The 16,508-nt window shown below is 45.4% G+C and overlaps 1 protein-coding gene across 3 annotated transcripts in view; it reads right to left on the bottom strand.

Moving 5' to 3' along the window:
- Positions 1–15,811, bottom strand: part of CHD7 (chromodomain helicase DNA binding protein 7) — a 133,609-nt gene extending 117,798 nt beyond the window's left edge. For 2 of the 3 annotated variants that reach the window (XM_068395840.1, XM_068395842.1), the window contains exon 1: positions 15,725–15,811. The gene's annotated coding sequence lies outside the window, so the exon portion shown is untranslated. Of the gene's footprint in view, positions 1–15,047; positions 15,113–15,724 lie in introns of those variants that run through there. The other variant, XM_068395841.1, reaches the window with a different exon arrangement.
- Between the last annotated feature and the right edge of the window lie 697 nt (positions 15,812–16,508).

Below are 16,508 nucleotides of genomic sequence, written 5' to 3'. Positions count from 1 at the left end.
AATGAGACAGTGGGACGGAACATTTAGAGACAATGGACAAAAAATACTATATTGAAAATGCAAAGACACGAGAAAATATTCACCACAGTTAAACCACAAGGTGGGGAGGCTATCAGTAAGAACATTTTTCATCAAGAGGGGGGGAAAAAATCAGAAAAAAAGAACTAGCAAGTAAAATTGCATACAAAAGGTATGTTCGTAAAGGGGCAAAGTAATAAAAGGTCCTTTCACAAATGCCAAGGTACATGAAGCGTGCTAAAGAATCCACTGAGCTAACATATAACCAAGATATGAAAGAAATATTCCAAGGAAAAAAAAAAAAACACACAAAAATTGAAGTTTTTTGCACCTATTATCATTAGAGAAGCTAAGGCAGACTTTCAAGTTTTTTGTCGCATAAAGCCTCAGAGGTATTTTTGGTCAAACCAAAGCAAACAGTAGCAGGTTACCAAAGCGAGATGGTATTCACCCATGAGTTCTGAAAAGCTGAAGGATAAAATAGCCTATCTATCCACTATACCACATAGTATCTTGGTGTCAAATGCTGCTTTCATGTCAATGGTGCATCAGTTTTGAAAGGTGGTCACACCTTTAGACTGTCAAGAACTACAGACCAGCAAGTCCAATGTCTCAGCAGGGCAAGTAAGTAGAAGATATAAGTAACAACGTTCATGGGCACATAAATACAGACTACAGAAGCGACATTGATGCTTTCCCATTGAGAAGTCCTGTCTTACTCATACAGGAGAATTCTCTGAAGCCATTGATAAGTGGTCAAAGTCTTGAGCTAACCTGGATGACCAAAACACAAGCCAGCTGCTGAACAATGGTCCTCCACCAAAGATTCCTAAAGAAACTAAGCTACAACAGCAAAAGAGGGAAGGTCTTCACATGGGTAAGTAACCAGTTCAAAACAGGGAAAAAACGTTATGAAACATCACCTGACCTGTGCACGTAAAAGATCTAGAAGCAGGTGGTGAGTCTTGAAGTGAGTTTGCTGATAATATTAACAAGTTCATTTTGCTAAAAATGAAAATCAACTACGCAGGAAGCAGCAGACCTTCATCGTGCCTGGCAAAGGTGTAATAAAATGCAGATGAGATTCAGCATCAGTAAACAGAATGCAATGCACCTGAGAAAATACAATCTGACTGTTTTACATACATTTTACTGAGCTCTGACCCGATTACCTCATTCTCAAGAAAGAGATTTGGGAGCTAGAATAAATAGATCTAGGGAGACAAGATTTGTCAGAAGAGTAAACGGAATGCTAAGCATATTTAAGAAAAAAAAAAAGGAAAAAAAGGAAAAAAAAAGAAAAAAACACAGAATTGTGAGATGAGATGTACAAGTCTATGAGGTATCCATATCTTGCTGCAGTGCCAGTTTCCTCTGCCCACCTCCACTTCAAGAGTAAAATTACTGAAGGATCAAAGGGGGGTGATGGGCATTTGAACACCCTTCAGAATCTCCAGGCTCAAGAAAAGACAACCAGGTAGAGAATAAGAGAGCCTACGAAATCAGGAGCAGCATGGAGTAGGCAAGTACTGAACCACTGTTCCCTTTTTCTTTTAACAAGGAAACTAGAGAACATCAAACAAAACTAGCAGGTGGTAGGTTCAAAATAAAACAAATAAAAGGAAGCAGTTCTTCATACAATGTGTACTTAAGCTGCAGAACTCATTGCCATGGTCCCAATGAAAGCCAAGAGTTTACACAGAACAAGAAAAGACTAGATTAATTCATGCAAGAAAAATTCATTAAGTGTTACCTATCACTTCTTCTGAGGTAATTCTGAGCTGCAAAGTTGTGGAGGCTAAAGGGGCTTGCTCTGTTTCTGGAGAGCCTCCACTGTGGTCATTGTGAAATAGGATTTTGGGTGAGACAGACCTTTGGTCTCAACTGGCAAAGCTATTCTCTGGTACTAAAAAAGCAAGATCGTATTTGTAACATGGTTTTAATTGCTCTTGACAAATATGCTACCTTGATACTACACGATTTCTAGTATATCATTTCACCTTCCTTTCATGAAGAAACTGTATTTTAGTCCATGTTATCAGTACTTCAAGAATGCAAGTGAGATTACCACCTTTGAAAGGACCACAGCATGAATGGGACAAGGACACCCAAAATAATGAGTATCAGACTCTGCTGAAATTCTGTTGTTCCTGTATAAAAGATTACCCTATTCCAAAAACAAAAAATTCAAAGACAGTTTATGATGCGGTTTTGTTTTAACCCCTTGAGGGAGAAAAAAAAAAAAAAGGGTGGATAAGGGTAGTAACAGAAACACTGACAATACTAAACACTTGAGCACAAGCAGTCCTTCTCTGGATGCTACTCAGTATCTACAGTGGTTCTTACATGCGGTTTGGCAAGAACTCAAAATGAACCTGTGTTATACATTGAAATTTTAGGAATACTGAACTTGTATTAAAAACATTTTTTCACGTTTGAAAGAGTAAGAATTAAAAACAACACTAAGTGGTGAAAAACTTAAAATATTCATACTACTTCTGATTTAAACAGCAGTTGTAAGAGGTATCAACTCAAAGCACTGGCCTGAAGTTTTACTACTGTTATAAAAAGGTACTTAAAATAACTACAACATATTTAGGTTAAGCACTTAAAGGAATTACTGGAAGACTGAATTCAATCCTCAGCTCCAATCCACAAGTCACTGTGCAACATCTTAGCTGCTGAAAACAAAACCTCTCTGTTACCTGTGAAGTGGGGACCATGTTCGTCTCCTAAATTAGGGATACAATCTTCTCCCTTGACAAATACAGAAGACATAGAAGACACGCAATTGCAATGGAAAAACTCTGCCTCTTTGCACCTTCCAGCCTGCTGCTGCTTCCTTGAACACAAGAAAGGTGCTGCTCCCCTACGTGCTGAGCACAGCCCGAGCTTGAAGACAGCAGCGTATGCCCAGTGCAGAACAGATCTTCTGCTAAACCTCCGTCAGACACAAGGCAGCACAAGCCAATGGTTTATTTCCAAGGACTCATAACGATCAAAGTTTTCACAGGTACAGTAAAACTCACCATAACCCCCAGATCACACCCAACAAATTACATACCCCTCCTTGGAACCACGCAGTTCTTCAAAGAGATTGTTAGGTTGTAGTTTAGTTTAGTCAAGTTAAATACTTGACTTGAGATGGAAGAAAAACCTCACAGAAAATGTAAGTCAAAATGGCTAATAACATAGCATAGAATAGAAAGTATACTGTCTATACTCTTTCTACTCCTAAACCTAAGCTTAACATATAATAATCACGGACTATTTGGCAAAGCTTATTCGGGAAACTGTGTAGGACAAGGGGGAAGCTTATAGTCCCTAAACTCAATACACAAAATATAATAATTTAGAATTTACTCCTGAGAAAAATATTTAAAGGAAGAAGACATAAATTCTGAAAAATATCAGGCTATTCAGACATAGACTCTAAACACTTAAACTGAGTTTTTTTAAAGTGCTAAATATCAGACCAACTCTGCTTTTAAGGATAGTATTTATTTACTTCACGAGAGCAGTCGCAATGCAAAATTAACACTTGGTAAAGAACCAAGATCATCTGATGAGAGCTGCTAGGTAAACAGCAACTATTACAAACCCCAATATGGCAGACCTCAAAATTATGAACCTGGTATACCAGTTTGGAGTAGCATTCAGGTTCCTGGCTTCTGACCATCTGCTCAGGCCACTAGCCTTGAAAAGAAGAAAAACCATCCGAACACTCAGAGGTGCATGCACTAAACAGATATTTTGCCTTCTATCACTTCCATGCATAACTGAGACAAAAAGCATCAAATTCACTCACTGGAAATGAGTGTTCTTTTTCTTACAGTATAGCAGAACTATGTGCTCAAACTCCTCCTGAGCTTTCAGTAAGCCTTGTGCTATTGCACAGACCATACATCAGCAACAGTCAGCAACAGCAAGTGGGAAAATACCCCCGCTGCTCCTATTCCCCCCCCCCTCTTTTTTTTTTTTGAGGCAACACTGTTTCTCAGTTCCTCTTAAGCCCTCCCTGTAGCATTGCCCACCACTCCAGACACCTCCAAATTTAATCCACTGGAATAAGCGGCCTTTAAATTAAGGTGTTATAAGGTCATATAGCAAGCAAGATGATCGGATTAAAGAGGAAGCAGAGTTAAGTTAATACTGAGTCACTATTTTTAAGTTCTGCGTTCAAGACAACAGCATGATAGCCTTTCAAGTATAAACCAGTCTTCAAGCAGGAAGACTAAGAACTTTGCTATTTAAAAAAAAAAAAATCAAAGTTTTATTTCTTTTTTAAATCTGAACATGAAATGTAGGACAAAAATTCATCAGACAGACAAGATCTGGTCCCAGAGACAGATGTTTTACAGCTGTGCTTTGGGCTTCCTAAAGCCCATTAGAGCTAGCACATACAATTCCTAATGTAAACAAGCTGCTTTTAGCAACTACAATATTCACTCTGAACACACACAATGCTAGTCAGGGCCACCAGTCCTCACAGTTTTCACCAAAAGCAGCTTGCAATATCCTCAGTGCCTTCAGCTAGAATTTGTAAGTCAGTCCTCTCTCTCCTGCTCCTCCCGCCACCCCCTGTAGCTCCTGAAAGGGAATTTTTTAGGTGTAAAAGCTGTGGAGAGGAATCTAGATGGTTCACAACATTGGGGTTTTTTGGATAACTATGGCAAGCTTTTACCTTCCATTAAGGCACATGCAATTGCCCAAATCTTGAGAAAAACAGGAAGGAAAGCAGGAGATTCCACTCTTCCACCTGCTAAGAAGCCCACTTCTGTCATACTGCAGGCAGTTTACATAACTTTGTAAAGTAACCAGGGCTCTTCAGAAAGGAAGCGGTTTCTCAGGACGTGTTCCCGCTATGCTGAAAGAGTCACCTCAAGCTAGCAGGTGGCCTGAGCAGGAGCTACAGACAGAATCCCTGTTTTTTTGTAAGCTGTTTATTCCTCTGCTGAGCTACACAGTGTAAACTGCCGGTTTCTCTCTGGACAACAGCAAGAGTATAGTATTAAAGAAGTAACTAAGCAGCATGTTATTTTACTTACAATGTAATTTTTGCACCAATTAACAAGGAAGAGTGTGTTTATTTCATTATGAGAAAGCTTCAGACTATGATACGAAGTAGCCATTTACTATGACAGAGAGCTCTCCTTCCATCTCAAACTAACAGGAAGAATGCAGATACTTGGGATAAAACTCTCAATAACTGAATCCACTGAATTAAACATTGATTTGATAAAATTTGAGACATACAAATTGACTCAGAAGGTTGATGAACCTAATGGAGAACTTCAAGCTTGCCAAAAAAAAAAAAAAAAAAAAATATCACACATGCCCCCCAGAGCAATGTACTTTCTTGTGAATAAATCATTTTAAAGATTAAATACTTTAAATTTGAAATCTCAGACAAGCCATTTATACATCAGTAAATCTTTAAGGCTTTTGTCTCTTACCTCAAGAGGAAAACTGATTTCTGGATAGTGGATTATTAACTCTAATGAACTGTTTATAGCATGCAATCCATACCCTCACTAGAATAAACAAATTTTAATATCAATTTGAACTCAAGCCAGCATATTTTTCTTTTGGTGTCCTTTGCTTCACAGATGATTATTCTGTTTCTGTTTCCTCCTATGAAGGTTCCCAGGCAACTGATCCAATCCACTTGCTCACTGCCACCAAAATGAAAAGATGAAAAAGGCTTGCTGCTCTCCAAGCCACCGGCCCCTCTCGTCCTTAGTACCAGCTCTGGTGTTCATCAGATCCTTTTATGAGCCAGTTTGATTAATTACAACACCAAAATACTCTCCATTTTACCAAGTTATTTTTCTGCCATTTTAGTCAACTAAAGAGGTTCACAGAAGGAGCTCACAAGCACTGCTGCTACCACAAAGTAGCAGCACCATGCAGTTGGGAGGAAGGGTGCAGGGGGACAAAGGCAGAGAGGAAACTTCTTTCAGAACAATGTCTGGTTAAATTAGCTCACTGCATTTCTCAAACTGTACCCTGACTTATAAATTATTAGATGGACCACAAGAAGACATTCAATAGCTTTCAGCTATCTTCAGAGCTACAAAAAAATTACTGTACAAAAAATATAATATGTATTCTTATACAGATTTAAGTGTATACACCAGCAGAAAAAAAAAAAGTTCTTACAAAGGTAACAGCAAGATAAGGATAACTCAATTAGGAGGGTAAAGAAAACTTGGCAGATTTCATCCTTGTTTTTTTTTTTTTAAAAAAAAAAAGCCCTGGGAAAATGACCACCAATCTCAATAAGCATTACAACAGAGAAAAGCTACAAGTATTTCTGATAAGGAGAAAACAGCAAGAAGTTTGCCTTTTCTCATGAAGTTGTCACCAGTATCCACATGAACCTATTAGGGGAAGGCTGACATGCCTAAGAGAAAGAATCTGGAGGGAGGCAGTCGATCCGACAAGTTGCAAGGTGCTGTACCACAGGCAAGTGACAATGTGCTCCAGATGCCTAGTCCCCAGGTTTTCTGCCCAGTGATTTCTCTCCATGAATCGATCTGCCTCGTTCTGTGATGGACTGCCTACTGTGGATGTGCCATTTCGCTTGAGAAGCAAGAAGTGAACCTGTATCAAATATATCACCCTCACAGCCAAACTGAATGGATGACAGCAGCACACGGGACAGCTCAGCTGCTGGAGTCCTTATCTTGCTATTCAAAGTTCATTGCCTACCTGGAGGCACCTCAAAACAGAAACAACTCATTTCAGTAAGCACTGAAAAGAAAAAGCACCTGCCCCAAAACACCACCATCATTACATCTTATCAAATTAGACAAGGGTTTTTCAGCCATCCTGACTCTCCTAGCTGCCTACCAAAAATCTTAATGTTGGGCAGCCACAGAGCACATGGCAAATTTCCAAGTGCCATACAGACAGAGCCACAAAGGAAGACAGCAGCAGATCCCAGAAGCCCTACCAGGGGATAATATCAGGCATGCAGCCCGCACCCCAGCTGGCTCTGTAATATCCACCTCCAAGAGCCCCTACTAGTCCAGGTCCTCCCAGAGCAAAAATTCGCATTGCCCAACCATCCCCACACTGCACAGTCCAGTTGTGCCGCTCGCCGTGCAACAATCTCAGCAGGGGAATTGCACGTGAACCGCTGACAAGCCAAAGGTTGGCCATCCTTCATCTGGAGAGGCAGGCAGAAAGGCAGGCGTTCTGGTTTCCTTTCTTTGGGGGAAGGGGCAGGGAAAGGGGACTGGTGGTGGAAGGAGAGAAACAGATCAAGGAGATTAATCTTTTAAATAACTGTGTTAGGGAAATTTCTTTTGAGAAAAGCAATGGAAGCAATTCCTTTCACCCGCCATCCTTTTTGTAGCCAAGATTTTATTTTTTAACACCCCAAAATCATTGGTTTGAGCAGCGGGGAGCAGGGGTGCAAGGCGTTAGCTTATTTCCTTTAGAACTAGCCGTTCAAGTACTCAGTCACCTTAACCATAGCATTTCTCTAAATCTAACCACGGTAAGTGAAAAGCCACACAAAAACACCCCCTCCTTCCATTTTTCTTTTTTTTAGTTTCAGTGCAACATCTAACACGCTCGACTTCTAAGACCACCTACTACAACAATTATCGGACCCAAGTTGGAAAGCATGTTTCCGTTCTAGCGCTGCCTTTAACAAGCTGATTCTTCTAACAGCCACACCATTTTTATGGAACAACTCCTTCCTTCTGCATGGCTGCCACAAAGTTCAAATCCTGTTTAAAATACAAAAGTACGTTCACTGAGAGTCACTTCTGTGAGGGAAAGCGGCATGGGCTGGGGATTACTGCAGAACTGTAGCAAAGGAGAAATGCAGGTGGAACTGATGCAATTTTTTCAGTAACCTCTGTTAAGGTTACAGTGGAATTAAAGAAGCACGTAACTGCCTTCACTTCTGTACAAAAAAAACCTCACCAAAATGACAATGTACCTTTGCAGAGATCAAGAGAGAAAGAGATGGGGAAGTGGAGCTGAAGCCTGTTTTGTTCAGTTCCCCACTGATGAAAGGATGATGATTAAACTAAGGATGAATAAGGCTGTACCCCATTCACAGAGCCAAGTGAATGCAAAGCACAGCAGACACCTCATAACGGTACTGATAAATAAAGTGAATTACTTAGTAGGTCTCTCCCAGACTCACCTCCTGAGGCAGTCAAGAAACCCCTCTTTAACTCACTTTCTGAATGATTCCTTCCTAAATCAAGAGAGAGATTAAATTGCTCACTATAAACTCTCAGTTTAATTCTTCACGGTTAAAACAACTTGAGGCAAGAATTATACTCCTAGCGAGAGTCCCCTCATCAGAGTTTAAAGGAATCTCTGAACTCCCATAAGCAATGGCTACAATGACACAGAGCCTTCGTTTAAGCCATCCTGACATGATGGCACCACCCTGCAAAATCTTCAAGATCTTCCCAGGAACTAGCAACATAGTCCAAGTACCTCTCAAACCAACCCCCAGAGATGACGATCCGCCTGCTTTCTTCCTTGCAATAAACCCTCAAATCCAACAAGCAGCTACTCCAGTCCAATAGCAGCATAAACCAGAGCACATTCTCAAAAAGCCACAAGACTTGCCTAGATATATGCCAGACAGTTGAGACAAAAAAAAAACCCCATACTCTTAGATCTTATTTCAAGCTAATAACCATAGTTATGGTTGTTTAGGTATTTCTGATCCCACATAAACAAACAATACACATTCAAATATAGAACTAAAAGCAGCAAGTTACCTGGGATGCCAGATTTCTGGACTTCAGATATGCTCTCCTACCCAGGAATAGGTAAGATTTTGAAAACATTTGTTATACCTTAAACGACTAATTAAGATGCATCCTTGAAATTTACCAGTCTCTCACCTATGTGCAATTTTATCTCAGCCTTATCAGAGTGATTTTTGAACAACTGTTAGCCTCATCATTACCTTCCTTTCTTTAATCCTCCTTGTATCAAGCACTAAAGACAAATTCACTCTGGCTCTCCAGTGCCCACCACCCCCCTTGCCAGGCAGAGCCCAGGGTCTAACGTGAGACTTCATCAAGCTTTGGTACAGCCAGCCAGCTCTTCCCACACCGACAAGAGCCTCCTCCATGCTTGGGGTAGGAAGCAGTGTTATGAGGAGTTGAAACGCATGTTTATTTTGCAACATATCCTAATTATCTGAGGCTGGCAAGAAAATGCAACTCTGCTAAGCAAACAAAGACCAATATAAATTGGAAAGAAGATTAAAAACCCAACAGGAAAGGCGCAATCTGAAGAGGAAGAAAAATCTATGGGAAAGCGGGGGCGGGGCGGGGGGGGGGGGGGGTGCGAGAAAGAGAAACAGAAAGAAATAAAAGGTTTAGATTTCAGAGCAGGACTAGTTTTGCTATGTAAAAGGAATCATACTTTGCACATCTGATGTACACCTCCATAAAATGCTTTTAAGAAGTGATGCTCACTTTGTAGACAGAAATCAAAATAAACTGTGGGTAGGCCAACTTCTTTCAAAAAATCACTAAGAAGAAATTTTAAAGCCAGCTACCTGTTGAAGTTCTAGCAGCAAACAGAAAGCTCAATTGAATGGCTTAAAAAGTGGCTCAAGGCCATTAAAATTAAAGCGCTTCCAAAATTATTCAGCACGGGATTCTCCACACACTGGCTACTATCAGGCAGGTAAGCTGCTGCGCTGCTCGCTGTTATTACCAGCCCATATTCAAATGAAGCCTGAAGAGAACAACCTCTAGGATTAGGACCATATATGTGAAATTTAATTTTCCTCTCAGAACCATTAGGAAGAAGGCAGACATTTTGGCTGCAATGACTTTTTCCAGACAATTGATTCTCGAAGTTATTTATTCCCCATCATTCCCCTCAAGGCCCCTCTCCTCACAGCAATCGTCTATGTCAGAGAAAGGTTGGACGCAGCTCCCATGGAAGCCAAGCAAAACCACAATCAAAATAGCTATATAGGTCACTATAAAGCAAAGTCAGCCCTACATCATGCCAGTGAGGGCTTCTGGTTAGTTCCTATATGCCAATAAGCTTTCAAAGTCATGTATTACGATGCTCTACTAATACAGTAGCTTATTTGATAATTAGCACTCTTTGACTAAATTTCAAGTTTTAAATCAAAACTGTTAAATTAAGTAGGGTCCCTTTTTTTTTTTCCTAAAGGAAAATGCATTTAGTGCAACAGCAGCAAAATAATCAGGATGTTTAGAAACCACTCCTGAGTGGTGTTCATGAAACAAGAGAGCCCAACAGCACAAAGATCCTTGGTTTTGACTTGGCTTCTTCTAGGTGCGCGTTTACATCTTTGAAAAGTCACAGTGTTGGAAGCTAAGAGCTAATCAGCTTTTGTATACTTAAGAATATCCTTAAGAGCTTTGTTGTCATATTCAGGGGCTTGGAATGTGTCCTTTAGGTCACAGCCTCCTTTTTATTTTTTGTATCTTGCCTTCCAACCTCATTTTCCAAGTAAGAATCTTAATGTGCAGCTACGATGTGGTATTTCCATGACTGCTGATCTCAGGAAAGACACAAACCACTGAAAGTTACAGTTCGATTCTGCAGGCGGAAAGAAATCAAGAGGAAAACTCTTCCGTCAGGTTTCAGTATCTTGTCAGAATCCTAGTAAAAACACGGGATGTTTCTGCGTATTGTACCTCACTCCTTCCTCTGAGAGAGCTCTAAAAATAAATTATACTCGGAGCTTCCCTTTGCCTTTTTATCGCTGCCAAAATACAGTCAATATTTGAGACTTTCTTCCATTAAAATCCAGTGGTTTCTATTTGTGCAAACAAGCTATTCACAGAAATATAAATGGTGAGAAACAATGAAGTTCACATCTCTCTTAATGATGAAGCCAAAGAGATGCAATAAATTAATACAATAACTTTTCTGCCAGAAAAGTGAAATCGAAAGCCTCACCTACACACAAAAGACTCATTTCTAAAAAAGACAGTTTAGTTATTCACTAAAATTTGCAGTTTTCTCATGTATACAGGGAACATAAAAGTAACACAAAAGTATCAGCCGTGTTACTTATGGGCATCAGTTAACCACCTCATAAATCTGAGCAGTTAGTGATCTGTTCATAGCAGACAAATACAAAAGGGTCTGGAAGCCAGGACTGAAGGGAACTGGGGGAAGGAGGACGTTCGGGCACACACCACTTCTCACACAGTTGCCTGTATCCTTGCTAGGCACACAAATTTACTTGAATAACACTAGATTCACGAGCGCAAACACCAACCAGCAGATTCTAAGGGCTTTCTCTCTGAAAATTAATGTAAAAATAAGACGAATGGGAAATAAGGGATACAGTTAAGGACAGGATTCAAGGCAACGTGTGTTTATTTCCACCCTCTTCCTTTCTGGTTACTTTTTTCCTCCACCTCCCACCTTAACAACCCTTACGTATCATGCCATACGCTAAAAACAGAACAAAAAAACAAACAGCCAGCTGCTATAGGATGCCATGGACATGGCAAACCACAGAGTCTCCCAGCGAGATTTCAGCAGCTCTTTGAAAACCTACAAAGTTCCTATTACTCAGGCCTTCCACCTTTACAGAAAATCACGCCTGGGTTGGTTTTGTTTGTTTGCTAAGATTTTAAAGCGGTGTTGTATTCTTACGCTGCAGGTTCTGCTCCAGCGAAGGGCCTAGGCCACGTCCTGCCGGTGCAGCCGCTGTCTCTGCAGCAGGGTGCAGGACACAGGCCTTGCCCACAGTCGCCCTCCGCACCAGGGCAGGACGGGCCCGCCGACACCGAGAAGCCACCCGCGCCAAGTCCTGGGGACCCAGCAGCACAGCACCTTCTTCCATGTACTTTTTTCAGCTTCGCCATCAGCTTGTTTCATGTTTACTTGCAAATAACTCGCTTTATGTCTTATAGGTCCTAATACTATGTGAGTGTTAACGGGAAATACCGTGGACATTCATCAAAAGCTTTTCAGTGCAAAACAGCAAATAATTCGTGTGAAAAAAGCTACGCTCTGGTTAACTGACCCCTCTACGTGGACCGGGAAGTCTTTACAGCGCTCCTTTGACCTAACTTCAGGTTTCCGCACTAACCACATTCAAAAGAAAACGGTTACAACTCAAATCACAGAATCACAGAATCACAGAATGTTAGGGATTGGAAGGGACCTCGAAAGATCATCTAGTCCAATCCCCCTGCCGGGGCAGGATTGCCTAGACCATATCACACAGGAACGCGTCCAGGCGGGTTTTGAATGTCTCCAGAGAAAGAGACTCCACCACTGTCCAGAGTCTTGACTGCAATAGAGAGTATCCCGCTATACCTCACTTTGACTGATATTTTTACAACACTGTATCCTTATAAATTATTATTTTCCTAAAAGGACTGCATGGTCTTCACCTATGACCAAAAGTTTCCTTAATTACTGAAGGCGCAATAAAATCATTTTGAGTTTCAAATCCAAGCAAGTTTTTTCCACTGTTTAAATAACCTAACCAGGATTTACAAGCCATAACAGAAATAAGATTACATTGTTAAATATTTAGTAGGATATTTGGTCAAATACGATTATCCAGTTAGTATCAGTGAATCACTAATTCAGTTAAACATGCAATCACAAGCATTTAACGCTCTTCTAAAAATGTGTTCTACAGCTTTCCTAACGATCTTTATATATTTCTTATTTTAAAAAAAGTTCCAAAGAGACTGAAAATAAGCAGTTTAGGTTAACAGAAAAGCAGAATAGGGGATGTGTGAATCTGTAGCATTTTCCAATGCTATAGTAGGGGAAATTTTGTTTTGTAAAACTGTTTCAGTCTTCAAATGATGTCTCACACCAAAAATAATTACTTTCTCCAAGCAGTTGTGGTTTTATCCTAGAAGAAAACAGCACGCTATCAAAAGGATCTCTGCGAAACCCTGAGCACATTTACAACACCAAACAAGAGGAAACAAGCAACGTTCCCCCTTTTAGTAGCTGGAGGTAGGAAAATGTGAAGAATGTAGTTGTTCTAATCACCTGTTACAAACCTCAGAAACAAATGGTTAATTTTCCCCCGGACTGCATCTTATTTTAAAAGGCTTTACTAGAATTTTTCCGCTGCTGTTAAAAAGGCAGACCTCTCGGAAGAAGCCCTCTCTAACTATCTCCTTACCATTAAGTTTGGCAGCAACCCTGCCGCCTAGAATGTGTTTTATGCAGAGTAACCGATTTTTTCTTTTTTTTAATGAAAAAAAAAAAAACACGTGTTCGAAACTTTCAGGATAGAAACTAGAGAGCTTCTAAGTTCCTCTCTTTGCAGCGCCTAGCAATGGAAAGAGAGAGTTCTGCAAACGTGCCCCAAGCATCCAGCTACGTTTAGCTTTCAGCCTTTTTATTATCATTGTCAATGAATGGGCCCCAGTCAAATTAAAGCTGCCATTTTAGGTTAAAGACTAGAGAGCCTCTGTTGTGCAACAGCCAGACAAAAACACTCCAAGCGACAGATGCAGCGCTCTCGTTGGAAAACGATGGATTTCAACTTTCATTAAAAAAAAAATATATAGTAATAACTACCGATCATGCTTTTTAATATGAATTATATATTGATACTCACACATTACCACAAACTAACGGGATTTATAATTGGGATAAATCAGCTACCCATGCTGCTAAGGTCATAGTCATTAAGATTTTTTTGCTGTTGTTAGAATGGATGATCTGTGAGGAAATTAACAGAAACATTTGTTGTTCAACTTGCTCGTTTGTATCTCTGCTAGTCCAATATACCACGAAAAAAAGAAAAAAAGAAAAAGGGGGAGAAAAAAAAAAAAGGCAAACACATTCTCCTGAAAGCCATCTTCTAGGATAAACACGGCTCGCAATCTGCTTTGATGAAAGTAAAATCGAGACGCACATCGGCACCGAAACAAACTTATCGCATCGAGGTTATTCTGATATTCCCCGAGCCCCAAATCCACCAAAGCCCAAGTGTCTGAGTTGGGGGGGGGGGGGGAAGCTCCTCGTCAATGGAAAAAATCGCCCTTCGCTGCAGTTGGAAGGCACGCTCGGTCCCTTCCCAAACGAAAACAAAGGCAGAAAGTGGGTAAGTGCGGGAGAGTTGCCGGCGCGCCGGCGGCCCCGGCCGAGGGAAGGGAACTCCGGGCACCGCTACTTTCCTTTTGTCCATTGTCTGTTTAAAAAACAACTACTTTAAACCCGGGCGTGAGCGAGCCGACGAAACCGGCTCCATTTCCAGCCCCTGCCCCGCAGCCACCCCCTTCCCAGGCACCCTGACCCCCCCACACTCCCCTTCCCCGGACACCCACCCGCGAAGGCCGGTGCGGCGGCGCGGGGCCGGCCCGGAGGGGCTCCCCGGGCCTTAGGAGCGCGTCCCCCGATGTAACGCTACCGGGATAAACGAGTGCAATGTAATGATGGCTGCTCATTGCCTGCAGCGCCTTCTCCCTGAGACTCACTAACAACCCTGCCCCCCTCCCCCCGCCACCGCACACGCACACCCGCGCGCACACGCACACGCGCTGCCCGCTCCCCGCACGCAGCGCCACCGGCCCCGCTCCGCTCGCCCCCCCCAGTCCGCCCCCCCCTCCCCCAGCCCGCGCCCTGACCGCTTGGCCTCAAACCACCTTTTTCCGCTCACCCTCAAAATGGCCCGGAACGGCGCGGGGGGGGGGCGGAGAGGGGAGCGCCCCAGCCCCGACCCCATGTGCGCGGCGGCGCCACCCGCCCCGGCCCGCGGAGAGGGGTGGCCGGCGGGGTAAAGCCCCTATTATGCGGCGTCCGCCTGCACCGCTCCGGCTGCCTTAGGTAGCGTCCTCCCTGCCCGTCCCCTCCCTCCCTTCCTCCTCCCCCACTCCCCTTTCTTCTCCGGCCGCCCGAGAGCACCGGCCGCCCCCTGCCCCCTCTCGGTGCCGCCGCGGCAGGACGATCCCCCCGCCGCGCGCACCGGCGGCCGGAGCGGCACCTCGTGCTCCCGCCTTCCTCCTCCTCCTCCTCCTCCCTCCCCGCCCGCCTTCCTGCCGCCCGCCGCCACCCACCGCCCGGCCTCCGCTGGGGGTGCCCCCGCCGCGGCCCGGCCCCGGCGACCCATGTGCCGGGAGCGCGGCGGCAGCGGCGGGCGGGGCGGTGCCGGGCCGAGCCGGACCGTGCCGTGCGCGGCGGGGAAGCGCCCTCACTTTGTTAGCGCTTGTTGTGCCGCCGCGGCCGCCGGGAGCCGTCAGCGTGGTCAGCGGGGGAAGCGCTCCCGCGGCCATCCCGGCCGGCGCTGGGCCCCACCGCCCCCGCCGCGCAGTTTCGCTCAACTTTTCCCGGATTTTTAGTCACCCTCCAAACTTGAGGAGAGGAGCGCGGGGGGGGGCGCGGAGGGGGGGCGGGGAAGGGAAGAAGGGAAGGGGAAGGGGCGCCGCCGCTCCTGCTCCCCGGTGCCCTCCCCTCCCCCGAGGCGAGGCAGGCGGCCGGCCGGCCGCAGCACAACAAAAAGCCATTTACACCCGGGGAAGTGCCCCGCTGAGACACCCCCCCCTCCCCCGCCCCGCCTCGCCCGAAGCCACGGCGGGGCGCAGCATCCCCCACCCCCCAGGCCGCCGCCAGCAGCCAGCACCCCCGCTCCTCTCCGCGGGGGACAGAGACCTGCCGCAGGTCTCCGGCTCCATGGCCGGCGCCCTCCCTCCCTTCCTCCCTCCCTCCGCGCCTAGCGAGGTGCGGGGTCACTCACCGGGCCGGTGCGTGGCCGTCGGGGACCGGTGTCCCCCGCTCGCTCCCTCGCTGCCCTCCGCCGAGGGGCCGGGAGGAGGAGGGGACACGCTCCGGAGTTGGTGCCGCCGGCCGGGGGGGTGGTTAGGCCGGGTGCGGGTCTCGCACGCACACACACACACACGCACGGAGTTGCTCGTTCGCACCGGGGCTGGGCTAAGAGAGGAGGAGGGGGATCCCTGACCGGGGCGGGCGAAGGAGGGGTGGAAGGGAGGGGAGGGCGAGGAAGGGTCAGCGCGGGTCTCGGGTAGTTTCGGGGTCTCCGCCGCGTCCCGACTCCGCTTCGCTCCTTTGTGTAATTTCACTCGATTCAAGTTTAATCCGATAGTTCCCGAGCGAGCGAGCGAGCGCGCCCGCCGGAGCCGAGCCTAGCGCGACACCAGCCAGCCAGGCGGCTGCCGCCCCCTGCGCCCGCCCGCCCCCGCCGCCTCCCTCCCTCCTCCCTCCGCCCTCCGCCGCCACAAGGCGCGCCCCCGACACCGCCCCCTCCCCGGGGGCGAGCGCCGCCGCGCGCCCCGCCCCGCCGCGACGTCACTGCCCCGCCCGGTATAATTTATGCAACGAGGGGAAGCGGGAGAAAAAAAAAGAAAAAAAAAAGAAGGAAAAAAAAACCCCGGCACCGGGCGGGGGAGGGGCGGGGGTCACTAACCTCCCCGCCGCCCGGCCCGCCAGCGCCCCCCGGGGCTCCCGCCGCCGCCGCCCGGTGAGGAAGCGCTGCCGCGGGGCGGGGGACGAGGCGCGGGGCA

The sequence above is a fragment of the Nyctibius grandis genome, chromosome 3, assembly GCF_013368605.1.
Source record: "Nyctibius grandis isolate bNycGra1 chromosome 3, bNycGra1.pri, whole genome shotgun sequence".
Taxonomy (NCBI): Eukaryota; Metazoa; Chordata; class Aves; order Nyctibiiformes; family Nyctibiidae; genus Nyctibius; species Nyctibius grandis.
The sequence above is the reverse complement of the archived record's forward strand: the minus strand, read 5'-3'. Positions and strand labels throughout refer to the sequence as shown.